We start from the raw sequence: 16,806 nt of genomic DNA on the forward strand, positions 1-16,806 counted from the left end.
TCCCCAAGATATAGCTCCACCCCCTCCGTGATGGCTTCTACATCAAGGAATGGAACAAAATCATACACAGGGCAGAAACCGAGTTGGGGGATCACTTTTACTTACAGTTCTGGATCTGAACCTCATGTTAAGGGAAACACTGTATCAGGACTAGGGTGCTAGTTCCAAACAAATCCGATCTCAACGATCAGCAGATGGCTGGACACGCATTCCTCAGTCTCACCCGGGGGCTGGCCTCACCAGGGTGCCTGGGAAAAGGCCCAGTCACAATGGTGGCTTTTCAGGGGATCTGCTGGGCGACTGAACTCCATGGCAGGAAGATCAGCTCAGATGACTTGGCTACTGTATTTGGGGATGACCAATGGGCTATCTTGATAGATTTTTCTTGAAGGACACTGGATACTCATGGGGATTTATCGTGAAAGTTTAAGAATGAAAACAGAATTAACAGGCCAGAAAGTTAGCCCTGAGAGATTTGCCCCACCCCCCACCCAGGCAATGCACCTGCGCTGTTTGAGGGGGCCAGAGCTCTTACAGGAGAATTGGGCTTGGAAACTGACCTCACCTACCCCGCGGCTCCATCCTTGTGCCTTGTGCCCTTTGGGATGTCTAAACTGTCGTTTTGACCTGGTGCCAATCAAGAGGGCAGACTTCTTCAGAGAAGGATTGAAACAGCGAGTCAGTGCTGACCCATGGTAACCCTATGGAGGGAGCAGGACTGCCCCAGGGTTTCTGAGGTGGTCAGTATTCAGAGGAGCAAAAGGCCTCATCTCTGTCTCTTGAGGAGAGATTGGGGGGTTCGAACTGCTGACCTACGACCCCAGCAAGACTCCTTCAAGGAAGGGCTAGGGAGGGACGAACCCCACCCTTACAAGTGTACAGACCTAGGCGGAGGCTGTGTCGAGAAACAATACCTTCATGCCTTCCCACTTTGATATTTTTGTTGAATAGACACTTCTGTGACTTTGGAGCAATGCTTTTTGACTGATTTCATATACATTGTTTTGGGGAACCTAGCACTCTGCCACTCACCTAATACCAACTATGATTGGACTCCGTGCTAGGCATCAGGGATTGAGAAGTGTGTAAATCAAGGGTCCTACAACCCCAGCGTAGTAAGGAAGCTGACTGTGCTCTTCATAATTTGGATAGAAAGTATTAATTAGTGCCATTATAATGAGAGCTAACTCTTAATGAGTATTCATTATGTTCTAAGCATGGTTTTAAATGCTTTTTAGGTGATTGCCTCATTTAATCCTTCCCACAACCTGGGGGGGAGACCTATATGCTATTATAAAATTTTATTTAGTAGCTAGGGAAACTGAGTCACGAAGGTTAATTTAGTTCTTCAAATCCCCAAGACAAGTGGCAGAGCTTCCATTCAAATCCAAGGAGTCTGACGTTAACTCTAGAGCCATGAGCGGCACTAACTAGTCAGCTTCTTAATAAAATGACCTCAGCCCATTCTGAACACATCGTACCAAAATTTCCCCAATCCTGCCTTGGGTCACGGAAGGCATGAGGTGCTGCGACATTTATCTTATAGACTGCCTTTATAGGGAAGCCGAGCAGAACAATTCAGTGAGAGGAGCATGTACCTAAGGGATAATATCTATAACATCCCCAAAAGACAATAGTCAAAGCCGACTTCAAAACTCACCACCCCCTTCCCATAACAGTCAGTATCACCAAAGAGCAAGCAAACCAACTCACTGTCCTTGAGAAGATTTCGACTCACAGGACGGCACAGAGGAGCCCTGCCCCTGAGGCTCTCTGAGGCTTCAACTCTCCCAGGGCTGGGAAGCCTCCCCTTTCTCCTGTGGAGCAGGTGGTGGGTCAAGCTGCTGAGCTTTCAGCTCTCAGTCCAACATTTAACCCAACCTGACACCATCAGGACCGGTGTTCAGCGTGACCACTATCTGCCACTCGCTCGTGGTCTTCCCTCAAGATTAGGAAACTTCCAGAGGAAAGGAGTCTGTGTGATTGACTACCCTATGCCTAATGCCCAGTACATGCTTGATAAATAGAAGTTGAGATGAATGAATGAATCCAGTCAGGGTTGAATAGTAGAATGAGGATTAAGCTAAGATTATCCGCAATGGTCAAGGTTAACGCTCAGCTTTATTTTATACCCATATTAGCATTTTAAAATTCTCACTTCACACTGCTCTTTTTCAGATGTGCCCATGGTATTCTTAAAGAGGTTTTTAAAAGCACACTGTTGTCAAAACTCCCATTACTCTAGGTATCCGTGGTGCTCTGTGCATCTATCTGGAGCAACTATGCTGTGCACAGAATTGTAAGCACAATGCTGCACTTTACCCAGGGTAGCCGTTAATTAGATGAGATGGAATGATGCTACAGTTTTGCACGGAGCACATGTGTAAGTGCAAATCCACCGGTGGCAATAAATGGACTTTCTCTTTCTCCCCTGTAGAAGGGGAGTGGCGAAGCTTTCCACACAGTCAGACTTTCTTTTGACTCCCCTACTCCGATCAGCAAAGATAGCGAAGACTTGGACAAGGGAGAAAAGATGGGATGTATTTGCTTTGAGGTAGGGCTGCTGGAGTTTCGGGGATCTGATGGTTGCCTTGGAAGACGTCTTTATAAGTATCAAATTGAGACCAGCATCTGTCAGGTAGGCTATCATAACTCTTCTCAAAAGCAAACTATGACCACAGAGTCCATTCCGACTCATGCCGACCCTATGCCCTGGTGGGTTCTGAGACTGTAACTCTTTATGGGTGTAGAAAGCCTCATCTTTCTCCCATGGAGTGGCTAGTGGTTTTGAACTGTCGACCTTGGTGTTAGCAGCCCAGTGCATAACGACCAAAAGCCTAGGGTTCCTCAATTCTTAGAGATATTGAAAGCATAGTACTAAGGCTTGTGGTTGGGAATTGAAAACATTTTCATCTATCATGCTCTTCTAAAGCAGTGGTTCTCTACCTTCCTAATGCCGCGACCCTTTCATACGGTTCCTCATGTTGTGGTGACCCCCAATCATAAAATGATTTTCGTTGCTACTTCATCACTGTAATTTTGCTACTGTTATGAATCAGGCCACCCCTGTGAAAGGGCCGTTCGAACCCCCAAAGGGGTCATGACCCATAGGTTGAGAACCGCTGTTCTACAGTCTCTATGAATCTATGACTCTTCTTGGGAGCGTTTTTTTTTTTTTTACCAATAAAATTTTTTGACCAGGAAGTTATCATAGAAAAATTACTAAGATGTTTATGATAGGTTATTTGACTCTTTCCTGAATGGAGTCACAGAGATTTTTCACTCCTGACCATGCAGAGTAACGCATGATTATAATTCCCACATGCCCAGTGTAAGCGGTAGGTGCCATTGAGCTCCCCAATTCCTGGTAACCAAAACACAATAGAAAGAAACACTGTCGTTGTTCTGAGCCATCCCCCTGGTTGAGCGTGGGCTGGAGTCCCCGTAAGCTTTCATGATATAATTGGTTCTTGTAAGTATGTCTCCAGACCTTTCTTCTAGCCTCTCTTAGTCTGGAAGCTCCATTGAAACCTATTACTTATCATAGCAATACACAAGAAATTCATAGACAGAGGGGCGTCTAGGCCATGGAGACCCCAAATCCAAGAGGAGGGTTCATTTCCACCCCCAGCGAGCAGTCTTCATAAGTGAAGCAGAAGGTTCTGGAGCTAACTCAGCAAGTGGGCTTCCTCTTGACAACCACTGATGTTCCAGCATGCAGGAAAGTGGGGAGCTTTGAGGTGCCCCTACCAGTTCCATTTCTGGCTCTGCTGCTTAGCAGCCAGGCTTCCTTGGGTGAATTCCGAGCCTGGCATAGACCGCCCTCCAGTCCTGTGCTGATTACATTTCTAAATCTGGGTGAAATGGCAGCAGCAGGCAGAGATAAAACAAGTTATGACTTGCCTCACCCTGAAATTGGAAAAAGATTTGCAGTTGGAAACAATATGGCACCTGACCCTGCCCTCAGCTCAGAGAGAATGTGAAACATGAAAACTCTTCTTCTGTTTTACTGTCACAAATAGATTGTGTGTGTCCTCACAATGGGGTAAATGCAAACTGAGCCCTTGGGGGGTTTAACGTTTACTGGATTGTTCCATACGCATCACTTCAGTGACATGAAATGTAGGTAGTCTCCAGCTGAAAATTTACATTGGAATTATGACAAACCATGCTTGGGACCATCCTCCCCCCGCCCCCGCCAGTCCATGTTATCAGGAGTAATATGGACACCACACAATGCCGCAGGGTATGCTTGCCGACGTCATCAAACTCATACCCAACCCTCAAAGACAAGTAACCATCCAAGCCGGAAACACTGCCCTTGAGTCATCTCTCATTCACAGCCCCTACAGGACTCGCAGAGCTACCCCTTGTGCTTCTGTCTGTCTGTCTCAGACTACACATCTTTACAGGGGCAGAAAGCCACATCGTTCTCCTGTCGATGCATTTGAACTGAGCATCTTGATGTTAGCAGCCCTTACCAGTGAACGACTATGCCACGAAAGCTCCTTTGAAGGCGAATAAAGACCTGATTTATAAAGATATGGATAACAAACGGCAAGAATAAGGAAAGCACACACACAAATCAACCAAACAAGGAGAAGTAACGTACAAAGGAGTCACCAGAAGTGAACCCATCATACATCAGGCTGGCCCATGACCATTCCTACTCCAGTTGGACACCTTGAAGCCAAGAGCCTGGCCATTCACCGTTTGACACAAGGAGGTGGCGTCCAGACCAACCAGTTGCCATGGAGTCGACACTGCCGCCTGCTGGTCCCATGGGTCTGCCTCCGATGGGTTTTCAGGGGCTGATTTTTGGAAGACAGCGCTTCTTCCAGCGTGCCTCTGGGCGGACTTTGGGTGGACAGCCAGCACATTCATCAATTTGCCCCACTCAGCCACGCCCGCAGGTAGCGAGCCCGGCTCACACACCAATGCCCTTCACACCACATCTCTGCCTCCCCATTTCCATAGCAACGACGACAACACAGACATCTGGTCAGTACAGGACAGTTGACCAAATCCTATAGCTGACTTGCTTTCCCTTGTCCAATAGCCATTCTGCAACCTCAGTGTTTTGGGGATTACCCCGCTTCTCACTGAGGCGATCGAGATTGAGGAAGGTGGAATGACTGGCTGTGACCACACAGCTGGTTAGTGGTGAAGCGAGACTTGATACCACGGCCTCTGAGGCCAAGCTCTTTCCATCATCTGTCAAGGGCCAGCTTCCAGTGTCTACATTCAGAATCCCTAAACCGGATTTTCACTGTCTTCGACGATTTCCATAACCATGTAGGTTATAATTAAATTCCTGCTAATAGACCATTTTGTGGCAAAGCCTCAGTAGGCAGTGAGCTGAGGCCTGCAGGCTTGGAAACTTTCTGACGGTTAACTCTGAGGGCCGCGATTACTCAATCTCTACGTGTTACACAAAGTGTTTTTTTCTCTACCCAAGCTGGCCGCTCAACTACTTTTTCTTTTCTTTTCTTCCCCCTTCAGCAAAAATGGAGAGACCAGCTTCTAGCATATGGAAACATTTCGATTCTGCTAGAGGGTCTGATAAGGGTGGGTGGGATGGTGGAAGCATGATTTGCAAGTATGTGTCGGAAGAAATATGTCTGTGAGTAAGGCTGAGGGAACCAGGTTCCACGGACTAAAAGTTGTCTCCACAAAAGTGTTTCCCTCCTCTTTGCTGTTGGTGAAACTAAGTGCTTTCTGAACCTGTTTCACATGTGAGAGGTCACAGCAATCCAGAAAACCCGGGTTCCCCCCCCCCCCCCGCCCCCCAAGGCTGCTTTTCTCGGGTGGGCTCAGGTTTCTGCTGGCTGCTGATGAACAGGCTTGGACGAGTTACTGAGAGCTTCCTTCAAGATCTGCTGTTCCACTGTGACCACATTCAGAAACCGTGTTTGAAGTAAATTAAATTACTCAGCGTGTAAGTGCTGTCTGAGAAGATGATACCCTTCAACCTGATACACCTAACACGATAATGTTATACCTAATCCTACACTGCCCTAGTCTCAGACTGACAAAGGGTGTCTTGGACCGCAAAGGGCATGGCACACAATAGGACGCATATTTTTGATTTCCTAAGAAAAATGCATTCCTCCCCTCCCCACCGCCCTCCTGATAGCCGCTCCCTCTAATCTGGATTCGACATTTCAGCAGAGGTTTCTCAATGGCCCACGTGCGATCCTGCATAGTTTAATGTTTAGGAACTTATGGACGGAAAGAACCCAGAAGCGCCAACATTGCTTGGAAGGACTTATGCTTAATTCTAAACCACAGGGTTTCCGTTGAGGCCAGACATATATTTAGAGCTTTTTTTGTGTGCAAAGGGCTCTTTCCTGCGGGCTCTGTGGTTCCGATGGTGGGTTAACTAGAGCAATGGCCTGCTAGTCAATTCGGATCCCGAGCAATACTGTGCTTCTAAGGATTTAACAATGGCTGTTTTTATCTTGGGCGCAGATCTCCAGGCCTTCATGGATGTTTTGCACGGATTCCACCCTCCTGTCTTTCGTCAGCAGCCAAGAATGTGAACTCCAACATGCCTTCGGGCGCTCTCTTCCCTGGTTCCTTAGGGACTTTCCCAGACATTCATGCCTCATCGTTCCCCACTGCAACTGTGATTCAGGTCCCCATCGCTCTCTCTGCTGAAGGCCCCTTTTACAGGGGAGAAAACTGAGGATGGTGGAGGCTGTGTAACGTATCCTTTTAGATTACACACCGCAGAGTGAGTGGTTGGCATTCACTGACATGCGACTCTAGAACATGTAGGCTTTCCACCAAACCCGTCTTAAGAAGCCGTGTCTCCCGAATTACTTATTCTCTCAGGGTCCGGAATCTCTGGGTCACACCGGCTAGATGGACCCTGGGGACCCAGTGCCCTGAGATGATCTTTAACCTTAACTCAAAGATGTCCCTGGCAGTCCCCCTTAAACCAAACAGTTGTTCAGCTCAGTTAGTGCAGGGCTTCTGGTTGGCTGCTCACCGCCGTGACTCAGACTGACTTGACGGTCGTGGGGTCTACTCTGGTAGGCTCTGACTGTTGTGCTCTTTTAAAGAATTGTCTCGAACGGATTCGAAGAAGCCCTGGTGGGACAATGGGTAATGCAGCTGGCTGCTAACCGAAGGTCAGCTCTGTGAGAGAAAGATGCTGCAGACTGTTTCTGGAAAGATTTCCAGCCTCGAAAACCCCATGGGGCAGGTCCACTGCACCCCGTGGGGCAACTAAGAATCACGACTTTTCTATAGGCCTGAATAGACAACAATCACGCCGAAGGACGGACAGGAAGCTGAGGGGCCTGCTAATGTATGTTAACGACGGAAGAACATTTCAGAGAAGAAGGTTGCTGGTGACTGTACACCTGGAAGCATGTGATCACTTGTTGAGTTGGGGTGTGTTCAACAACAACAGAAACCAACAGTGAAAGGGCCAAACAGTTGTGCGTGATGAGTCAGAGGTAGGGGACAAAGAAGGATCGGTGGGTGGTTTGGGTTCTTCCAGGCCAGACCTTCATCGGATTGCCGAGTGGGAAGAGAGCAGGTTTTCACTGGCTGCCTTGAGGCCTGTTGGTTTCTGGGATGCTCGTCCCAGGGTTCAGAGGGAGGAGCAAGGTGGTTGAGCTGGGAGTCTACTCTAAGGCCTTGTTCTCCAACGTCCTAGAGAGCTTGTCTTTACATGGCTTTCTATATCTGGGCAGTGACTCAAAATGGCTTGATTCAGATTTTAACATTTTTCTTTACTGGCTTTAAAGTGCACCAAATAAATCAAATTCATAAATCCTTATAGATTCCAACCTGATTTTTTTAAAACCACTCAGAGGAAATTGAGGTTTGCCTAATGACGTCACCATTAAAACCCTCACGGTTGTCTTATTCCCCATACAACTCGAGATTATTCATGACAAAATGGGTGGCCCGGGCCTGGCTGCTCTCCATCCCCACTAACCTGCCCGCACTCAGCTAGCAGGAGTCTAGTGAGGAGCTGCCGGCTTGCTTCAGCTCTAACAGGGAAACTCGCACGACCTGGGCCTTGATGGGATGGCCTCGGTGTTGCAAGTCTCCCAGCTTTCCAGCCTGTAACAAGGTGCAGCCTATCTCTTTTCTATGGCTCCAAACTCATGGAAAATATTGGCGCTTTCCACCTTTGACAGGTTTTTGTCTTTTGCAGGCTCTGGCTTTTGCAAGTTTTACTGTAATAGATGTAACATAGTTTTATATTATATACCATATGACATATATTTATATCATATACCACATAGCATATATTTATTATATTCATACATATTATATTTACTTATATTTATAGTTATACCTATATCTTTATATACCATATCTATAAAATAACTCATGCCCATGGAGTCATTTTTGACTCACAGACATCTGCTAGAACAGGGTAGACTGCCCCTGTGGGTTTTCCGAGATGGTAACTCTTTGTGAGAGGAGAAAACTTCTTCTTTTAGCCTGTGGAGTTGCTAGTTAGTACGAATTGCTAACCTTGTGGTTAGCAACCCAATTGCATAAGCACTATGCTACCAGGTCATATATATATATATATACACACACACACACACACACACATACACAGCAGGTCATATATATATACATACACATATATACACATATACGTATACATGTATATATACAACACAGAACACATCAGATAAATACATAGTTTGTAAATATACTTATATGTACTATGATATGCACTATATTACACTATGTAATGTTTTATATATATATATTTATATACTTTCAAAGGTCATTTTAATAGGGTTCTTACAGCTCTTCTAAGAGCTGTTCTAATTTTTATACAATGAGAAAACTCGACTCACAACCATCAAGCCATTCCAACGCATGGTTCCCTGTAGGAACGAATAGACCTGTCCTTGTGGGTTTCCTAGGCTGTGAATTTTTAAGGAGCAGAGTCTCCGCTTTCTCCTGTCCAGTGACTGCTGAGTTTGAACTGCTGACCTTTCAGTGAACAGCCTCATGTACTTAACTTGAGATCCCACCAGCGCCCCTTCTTCATTAACCATCTCATGCCACCTGCTAACTATCACCAGCAGTTGGATTTTTAACACTGGTCTGCCGAAGCAGCGTGGCACGTGGCCTGGGGCTGAGTCAGTGTCTTCCTCTCCACCGGCCACACTCAGCACACAGAAATGGAACAGAGGGGACCGCCAGCGCGGAAGAAAGGAAGGCTTGCTGTTGTGTAGAAACCACATACCTGATTTTCCAAGACATTTCCAATTTCCTGTCATTTTACTTTTTCCCCCCAATACAAGTAAGTCACTAAACATGCTATAGCATGTGAATTTAGCTTTATTACCTTTATTAGTGCTCTGAGATCACTAATTTGTAAAAAAGAGAGAGAAATCAAATTTCAGGCAATGTCTCTGATTTTACTTTGAAAACATTAGATCCCTGTAGCATTGGGTGAAGTCACACAGACACATAGACACCAGGATGTGCATGCACGCACACACACACACACACACACACACACACACACACAGAGTTCTGCTTTGATAACCTGGGACTAGGAGAAGATGATTCCGTTGATCAATTTGTTTCCAAATCTCCCTACATCGAGTGTCTGTGTTGTACTAGACACTGTACTATGCTCACAAGATGACTCTCACTATCCCCATTTCATAGGCGAGAAAACAAAGGCTGAAAGGCATGTCATGGAAACTGATGGAGCAACACTGCCAACTCCAGTCCATTGAGCTCTAACACGTCTTCTTTCCCCCCACCACCAAGCCCCCATGCCAGTGACCCTGATCTCTTTCTCTGTACAGAACTGATTGATGCACAGCTCTGGAAGCAAAAAAACCATTGCCTCCAAATGACAGAAGAAAATCGAGTTGGTCAGATGTGACCCAAAGCCAAGATCTAATTCAGAATCATTTAGCTCCCTGTCTGACACCTGAGACCACAGCCATATTCCTCCAGTGGCTGGGGTATCATGGCGGAAGATCAGCTTCTCCCATTACAAATATTATTTCAGACTCACTTTCAAGCACCAGCATTTCACACTTGGTGCACGAGAGGAGAAGCAACAGGGCCTACTTACCCAAACTGCCGGTTCCTGGATGGTGAGCAGGGCTTGGCTTGTTATTCTGTCCGGTGCCTGCATCTCCAGGCTGGGCAGGTCTGCACACCAAGTGCTCTGTTTGCCCATGATGCAAGAGCTAGAAAGAACATCTTGAAGCCCTGGCTATGGGACCGAAAGCAGAGGGCTCATCCTCTGTCACTCCTCACACTGTATTTTTTAATTATTACATACAAACAACCTCAAAAAGACTAAAAGCAAGAATCTGATCTCTGATTAAGGAAATATTTCTAAGGACTTCTTAAAGGCAAGAAATCACAATGAGAGCTATCGGCCGATGGACTACACCAGACTGAACTTTCTGCATGCCACAAAATTCATTAAAAAATAAAAGGGAGATAGCACGAAAGAAATGTCTTTAATAGATGTGAAAAAAGCTTGTTATCTTCAATAGAGATGGCTCTCTTATGAATTGATGAGAAACATCCGTAGGAAAATGGGCAAAGGGCACGCACAGATAATTCGTAGAAGAGAAATGACAAATGGCGAATCCACATGAAAAAAGAGTTTCATCTCTTCAAGATGCAAAGAAATGTAAATTAAAACAATATTAAAGGACTAGCGTTGATAGATTTCTATGTACAAGGTGGCAGAGAAAAGAATTCTCACTGTTTGCAAGCAGTGGGAAATATTTTCATTCAAAATGGTTTGAAAAAAATGTTTTGATACATGCAACGTGCCTCCCATTATTCTTTAATTTTTCATTTACTTGAGTGCTAAATGTTTTCAGGTGGCCAGTGACCTTTGACCCTGCCATTCAAATTCTAGAAATCTATGCTGAGAAAATGCTCCGAGAGGAGGACATGCATTATATGTGTCCATCCACTATGTTGATGAAAGTTGAGGGGGAAACCCTCGGTGCCTAGGATCAGAGGATCGATACAGTAAATTCTGGTATGTACAGCGAGGCTTAAGATGCTTGTGGCAAAATGGAATCGAAAGAGAATGGAGTTTTCCCATAAACTTTTTTTTCTCCCTCATATATTATTATGCAGTCACCAACAAGTTTCTAAAGAAACACTTGCAGTGACATCAGACAGAACGATGAGCACTTTTCTCTGCCAGCTACTCTGTGGGTCAGAGGTGACTGCTTCCGTAAAGACGACCATCTTGGAAATCTTACCAGGATGGTTCACTTTATCCTGCGGGGTTACTGTGAATCAGAACTGATTAGACAGTAATGGATTTTTTTCTTACAATATATGCTACATGTGCACATCTGCAATAGGAAAGACATTATTAAGTATCTCTCAGCAACTCTTGCTCTACTCACTTCCATGGAGCCAGTGCCACCTCACAGGAACCCTACAAGGGCAGAGTAACGCTGCCTGGGAGTTCTAAGACAGCCCACTACGCCACGAGGCCTAAGTGGAGGATCGAGCGTTTCCGGGGTGAATTTTTCCCTTCTTTAACATTTGCTATGATGAGAAAGAAAGGAGCCTGCGTAGCCTAATGGGTTAAGCATTGGGCTGCTAAACACTGGGTCAGTGGTTCGAACCACCAAACTCCCAGAAGGGAGAAAGATGAGGCTTTCTGCTCCCGTGGAGTTAGTCTTTGGAAACGGATAGATTAGGCCAGTTCAACTCTGTCCTTAGAGTGGCCCTACGACTCAGGGTCAATTTGATGGCACTGAGTTTGTGTTTCTTCAATTCTTTTCAATGATGAGAATGGATTGTCTCCATAACCAGAAATAAACTTCACTAAGTGTCACAAACAAACAAGAAAAGAAAATTTGTAGGCAGCCCATGTTGGAGTCCTGACAAAGTAAGTCTCAACACAGATGCCAGCTTCCAGCAGCTCTGAAAGGGGACTCTCCAGATACCTCTGGAGTCCGACCCCGGCAAGCCAGGGAGTCTGAGGTGCACCTCCTAGGTGACTCCAGAGCCGAAGCTAAGAAGAGTCAGCCCTCAGAGTGGGCCTGCTTATGGTCCGCACACACAGAGCGATAAAACACAAAATGCTTGCTTAATGGGAGGAGGCGATGCGGCAGCGACTTCTGCTGTCCCAAGGGTGAAATCGTTGAGGACTAAGGTGGCTTAGTGATTGTAAACTGGGCTGCTAATCAGAAAGTTGGCTGTTTGAACCCACCAGCTGTTCCCAGAGAGAGCGAGCGAGCGAGCGAGCGAGAGACAGTCTCACACTGGAGGGACACCAGAGGGACAGCTCTCTCCTGTCCTACAGGGTCACTATGAGTCAGAGTTGACTTAGTGGCAGTGAGTTTTGGTTTTGACAATGAGCTGAAATATGCTACTTTGAAGACCCACCATTGTTTAATATAATCATTATTTTAAAATATCGCAGGTATTGGATTTTAATTTTGAGTGATAAAAATGTTTGGAGATTTAATTTAGGTGGTGGTCATACAATATTGTGAACGCATTAAATACCACTGCGTGTACAACTTAAAACAGTCAACTTTATGTTATGTGAATTTCACCTCAGTAAACAATATTGGTTTATCCTTTTAAGAAAAACGATCCACTTCCCGTCTTACAGTTTGTTGTACGCTGTTTCTTTGCATATTACAGTGATGCTATAATCTGGACCATGGGTATCTCACATACCAGCGAGGTCACCGATAGTTGCCAAGTTTCTAAACTAAGATAGACTTGGAAGAAAGGCCTGGTGATCTACTTCCAAAAATTAACCATCGGAAACCTATGGTTCACAAGAGACTATTGTCTAATAGGTGCTGGAAGATGAACTCCCAAATTGGAAAACTTTCCTAATTCACAGTGGCTCAGACAGTAGCATGGAGCCCAGCAATGTTCCTGAAGATGGCTCAGGACTGGTGGCAGATGCACCGGAGGCTGCTCTGAGCTGGAGCTCACCATCACCACCACCACCACAGGAAACACGGGACACTCTAGGGCTCACTTAAAATGGTATGTCATGAAAATCCCAGAGAATACGGAAGAAATGAAGCAATTCTATTATCTAAGGATGATGACAATTCATATTTGTTGCATTTACTTCATTAAGGATGCATTTTTATTTTTTATTAATTTTTTATTTTGGCACCCCCATTAAGATGATAGTATAATTTTGGCTGAAAGAGATGTTAACCTGGTGTACATTTCTCTTTTGCATTGAAAGAAGCACATCACAGTTTAAGGAAACTGCAATTCAATGTGTGAGTGTGTGTGTGTGTGTGTGTGAGAGAGAGAGAGAGAGGAGAGAGAGAGAGGAGAGAGAGAGGAGAGAGAGAGAAACTAACTGAGGAAGGAAGAGACCCATGACAAAAATCCACAGAGAAATCCACAGGACAAAATTTTAGGCACTACTGCAAATATGTCACATTGAAAATACGTAGTAGAAGTATTTTCACCGTCCAACGAGGATCAGCATATTTAAAGACACTGGACATTTTACTATTCTCCATTCGGAAGCTGAGGCTTACTGGCTACATTGAGGAGCTAATATTATTATCTTCTGAAATGAAGCAGGGAATCCAACTCGCAGTCTGAGGACCTGGCGGCCTTCTCTTATGCGCATCTCTACACTAATACAACTGACGAAAGAGCCAGCCCTGGCATGTATTTCTCTGAGCTTTGTGGGGCTCGTTCATACCACCAGATATTCTGTTAACACGTCCTTGGCATCATAGTTACATAATCTTTTGTCAATGTGAGACTTCAGTGAAGGGCAGGAGTTTAGCCTGTCCCTCAGGTGGCAGCTTGATGACCTCATTTGGAGACACTAAGGAGATACATAGCTCACCGGAGGCAGGAGACACGCTCATTCCCAGTGAAACATTCCTGTTGACAAGCTGCATGGAGATATGCTGATGGAGCCCTGGAGCTGGAAGAGCCACGTGGAGACACCTGCCAGTGCTGAGATGCTTACAATGCAGCTGGACCCACAAGACCTCCCACCCACTGGTCTGTGGTCTGCCTGCATTTGGCATCATTGCATGTGTTTCATGAGTCTGAAGGGGACTTTATAGATTGGTATAGGACATAAGGGCTAATATTGGACTTATGGACTTGATCTGGACTGGGTTGGGATGTTTTCTTAATATTCACTTGCTTTTGTATATAAAGCCCTTTCCTATGCATATATGCGTGTCTAGAATTTGTTTCTCTAGTCTACTCAGACTAACACACTTGGGTATATGCCATAATCACAATCATAACTCTTAGGGTCATGTCAACCAAAGATGTTTCACCATCAAATTGCATTGCTCTCTGGCAAGGAGGTTCTGTTGCTGAAACAAACACTCGGGGTGATGTTTGCAACACAGTTTAAAGCCTTGAGACATTTTAAGTCTGTAAGTCAAATCCTGATACTGTTTTCAGTTCTCTCCACCAAGAATGAGAGAGTACTCTAGGCCCAAAGAAGCTTCCTCGTGGTCCAAACAGGACCCACAAAAGAGGGAAGTTAAAGCAAAATCAGATTTAGACTTCGTTCCTTATTCTTTATGTTAGCATTCGGAACCTCACATAATACATGATTATGTGCCAGCCACTACCACCTATCAAGGAGTCCAGGCGGTAGGATAGTTAAATGCTCAGCTGCGGAGAAGTTGCCAGGGAGAACCCACCAGCCTCCCTGGGAAGAGTGGACTTTTCTAAGGGTTACAGCCTTGGCCACCCTGTGGGGCCTTCCACTCTCCTCTAGGGCTGCTGTGGGCCAGAAGTGACTTGATAGCCACTGATACCTCAGCGCATTTATCTCGTGCGTCGAGCTCTATGTGAGAATTCCTTTGTAGCATATCATTCTCTTATTGCCATCTGCTACACCCATTTTGTAGAAGATGAAACAGTGGAAAAGATAGAATTGAAGGCCTCTGCATGTGTGTGTGTGTATTTTTCCAGTTTACATTTTAAATACAATTATGTCCTTCATATATAACTACTATGGAGTTGCAAAAGGATAATTTTGGCTTTTGATAATACTTGGTTGAAATTTCTCTCTCTTTCTTTTTTTGTTTTTTACAACTTTTCTCATAAGCAGCTTGAGCAACGGCACACATTCTTACAATGCGATTTTGTTCCTCTTGCAATGACACCGGCCACCACACCTTTGCTGTGGCATGAGGGCACCCCTGTCTGGCATGCATTATTTCTTCAGATTCTCACCACCACTCTAGGGATTGTGGTGGAGGGGAGCCGAGTTTTCAAATGAGGAAATGGAGGTGCAGGGAGGTTAAGTGAGCTGCCTAAAACTAAGGGTCTAGATTTGTATCCCATCACCCCAGGCCCCGCCTCGATCTGATGATGTAATGGGTTAAGGATGAGCAGCTAATCTGAAAGGCTGGTAGTTCAAACCCACCACCTACTCTGAGGAAGAACGCTACGGTGGCCTGCTAGGAGACGATTTATAGCCTAGGAACCCGGATGTGGCACTTCTGCTCTGTCTGAAAGGGTCACTGTGAATCCGATGCACCAGAGGCCTCTTGACTGTTCAGTGAAACACCCCTATCAAACCATCACAGAATGTAAGCATGGGCATCTTAAGACACCCCTTCCCAAAACAGTTAATTTACAGACAAGGACCTTGGAAGACCAGAGGAGTCAGCAACTTACGCCAAGTGAGGTGGCAATTACTTTGTGGTAAAAGACTGAGAGTAAAAAAAAAAAAAAGTTTAAATTCTTGCAACGTTCCAATTCTTCTCAGAGTTCTGTCTTGTATGGCGCCTAGACCCTCATCAATGTCACAAAGACAAGCCTTTTAGCAAAGGGCAGATGCTCGGGCTACTGTGAGGGCTCCTCCATCGCCTTGTCTCAGACAAATAGCTGACCCAGAGCTGGACAGACTCTCGGATGTCACCTCGGTGCTCTGAGCATTGGGCGCCCCTTCGGTCGATGGGAGACCACCTGAGCCAGCAGGGCAAAGCAGACCTTCGGATTTCTGCCACATCGCGCAGCAGGTCCCTCCTTCCTTGCAACATGCTTTCATGACCTGGCCACCTGTCCCAGCGGTCACTTCACCTGCGCCGAGAACTCAGTCCTCAAAATCCCTAAGCTGTAGCACAAGGAGGGCACACCCCCGTGCGCTCTGTGTAGGGTAGCCTGGGCACCGCTGTTAAGAATTGAGGTCCAGCCAGCACATTTGGCACGCTGAAGGCCTGAATAGCTTCCTGCGCACTTGAGCGTTTCCCCAAGTGAAGACGTGCAGCCGTCAATGGCGGCGTGACCTTTCTGCTCAGCCTCCCTGGCTGTGCAGAGGGACGTCTCTGTCTCCCTTAGAATTTGCTACAATTGGCTGGAGAACAGTCCTTGACTCAAATAACTGAAAAAAATATATACTTAACACTGCATTGATTTTCCATATAATTTTATAAGCACAAACATTCTTTTTCATTTCCTGACAAACAACTATATTCCCCAAAGTGTCCAATAAAAATCAGTAATTTGCACATCACTCTCTCTGTCAGTGCCTGTGTTTGAAGTTAGTCACCAGGGCCAAGGACTTTCTCCCACCACCTCCACCCTCTGTCCACAGCCCTGGCCCCAACCCCCACCAGAACAGTCCACCAAGGGAAGCCCTGCTGGACACGGGCTGGGGAGCTAGGTAGACTTTCCTGATGCTGATTGGAAAGGCTTTTGTGGAAAAATAGCATAATTCTCCAGCAACCCTTCATGGAAAAGGAAACCAAAAGTAGGGATGAAGGCTGCTGCACTGAACATGGAGCTGCCTCCTTAACCTTGGGAGCCTGTGGACCACACAGACCCTTCCCT

The 16,806-nt window shown here is 45.8% G+C and overlaps 1 protein-coding gene across 3 annotated transcripts in view; it reads right to left on the bottom strand.

Annotated features, from left to right (window-relative positions):
- TENM4 (teneurin transmembrane protein 4) overlaps nucleotides 1-10,154 on the bottom strand; it is a 913,628-nt gene extending 903,474 nt beyond the window's left edge. For all 3 annotated transcript variants that reach the window (XM_075546361.1, XM_075546358.1, XM_075546360.1), the window contains exon 1: nucleotides 10,085-10,154. The gene's annotated coding sequence lies outside the window, so the exon portion shown is untranslated. The remainder of the gene's footprint in view (nucleotides 1-10,084) is intronic.
- Between the last annotated feature and the right edge of the window lie 6,652 nt (nucleotides 10,155-16,806).

Source organism: Tenrec ecaudatus, chromosome 4 (genome assembly GCF_050624435.1).
Source record: "Tenrec ecaudatus isolate mTenEca1 chromosome 4, mTenEca1.hap1, whole genome shotgun sequence".
Lineage (NCBI taxonomy): Eukaryota > Metazoa > Chordata > Mammalia > Afrosoricida > Tenrecidae > Tenrec > Tenrec ecaudatus.